Here is a 2,352-nt window from a genome sequence, read left to right on the forward strand (position 1 = left end):
GATTCAACATGTGCTTTAATTTATACTGCTTAGATCCTTTGAGTTCAGATGTCTTGAGTTTTTAAGGACAGTAAAACAAGTAAAACTGGGATGAAATTAAAGCTATGTGGCAAATTAGTTTCAGTTAAATCAGGAATATCTAATACAAAGCTTACAAACTCCAAAATAGTTCAGCCAATAGAGTAACTTCCCAAATGCTGGATTTAAGCTTTCATCACAAATTTAAAAAGGTAATAATTCTTCTAGATCTCAACTCTAGGCTGTTAACAAGTAGCAACTCCTTCATATTAACTTTCTGCTCCCAACTATTTCTGAATCAGATCTTGCTATTTTTTTCTTATTCTAGAAGCTACTGAGCAAGGAAAATACCTTGATTCATTCTAGATAGAAAACATTTTACTGGCCAGGCGCCATGGCTCGCCTGTAACCCTAGCACTTTGGGAGGCTGCCCCAAGAGGATTGCCTAAGCTCAGGAGTTTGAGACCAGCCTGGGCAACACGGTGAAACCCCCGTCTCTACTAAAATACAAAAAATTAGCCGGGCGTGATGGCATGCGCCTTCTAGTCGCAGCTACTTGGGAGGCTCAGGCAGAATTGCTTGAATCTGGGAGGCGGAGTTTGCAGTGAGCCAAGATCGCGCCACTGCACTCCAGCCTGGGCGACAGAGCGAGACCGTCTCCAAAACAAAAACAAAAACATTTTACCTAAGAAATCAAGTATCTTAAATTTTGGAGAACTGAAAGGTTGAGAATTTCTGCCCCAGTAACAGATCGTTCTCTGACTTAAATAATTCTCAATGTTCTACCAAGTTAACTACACACACATTAAGAAATCTGACTCAAGCTCTTTTTTCCATGTGACTATGTTACTTGGCTGTATCATAAACTAGGACTAAGTTCCTACAGTTCAGTCTTGCAAGGGAGAACCAATTCAGGACACTGCCATAGAAAATATTTACTCCCTGAAAAACTTCTATAGGCTTACTGTTCCTATTTGTGACTGTAGTATCCAATTTCCCAGAAATATTCAAATCAGTGAGAACAGCATCAGTCTGAGACAGACTAGTCTCCCCTCCCCACTGAAAACCCAACCACAAGAGCACAGCCTTTAGACCCACTATTTCTTTTATATCCTGAATAACTGTAAAGTGCAGTGCTTTATAACCCTCATTTAGAAAACTACTCCTTTTAGAGACTAATAAAACACAACCTAACCAAAACTACCCTGACCTTGGGAGTCAACAAAGCCCAGCATCTTCTCTGAGCAGTGATAGCCAGTCTCCTAGAGGGCCCAATGATATCCACCTCCCAGTATTCACATCCTTGTGTAGTCCCCTCCCACACTATACCGAGCTGATTCAATGGTTGGTCTGTGTGACTCATGGAATATGGCAGAAATAATGTCACCTGAGGCTACATCATAAAAAAGTATGATTTCTGCTCACTTTCTTGTATCACCTGCTCTAGGGGAAGCCACATACCAGTTGTCCACCAGGCAACTGTGTGTGATACCCACACAGTGAGGAACTGAAGCCCAAGAGCCAAGTGAGCATCAGGCACTGTGTGTGATACCCACACAGTGAGGAACTGAAGCCCAAGAGCCACGTGAGCAAGACATCTTGAAAATGGCTCCTCTAGCCTTGTCAAGCTTCAAGATGGTACAGTCCTGGCTAACAGCTTGACTGCAACCTTCTGAGATCTCAAGACAGAACCACCCAGTTAAGCAGCTCCTAGATTCCTGATCCAGAACTGTGGAAGGTAATACTTGTTTGTTGTTTTAAACTACAGTAATAACTGAGACACACTAGACAAGGATCACCCATTGCTTCTTAAATGAAAAAAGCAAAAATCTAATTATAACAATTTTGACTAGAAATATTAAATACTGAATTCTGTTAAAGAAAAAATCTTAAATTCATGTTTGATAAAAAGCTTAAAAGCCAATTCCCAACTCTTTGAACTACCATACTCCTTCCTTACAAGGAAGAAAAACAAAACACCTGAATATGTTGTCTGTAGCCAATAAACATTACTAACTAGATTGCAGCCTAAAGTGTCAAGTATTTCTAATAATTACATTAAAAATACAGCAGCAAGACAGTTCCTTGGATCTTACTTTTTCCCTCTCATTGGAACTGAATTGTAGATATTGGGCACTGTACCTAGCCAAGTCACAGAAGATCTGAATTAGGATGCCTTAATTACACTTGGCCTATTTTAATGATTTTAAAATTAGATCTTAAATGTGAAAGTAAATAAAAGCAGTAAGGGAAACACTACACAATGAGTACGTACGGTTGCTGGCTGCAGAATTCAACAATACAGTTTTGACATTTACAGATATCACAGATCAC

The sequence above is a fragment of the Pan paniscus genome, chromosome 2 (assembly GCF_029289425.2).
Source record: "Pan paniscus chromosome 2, NHGRI_mPanPan1-v2.0_pri, whole genome shotgun sequence".
Taxonomy (NCBI): domain Eukaryota; kingdom Metazoa; phylum Chordata; class Mammalia; order Primates; family Hominidae; genus Pan; species Pan paniscus.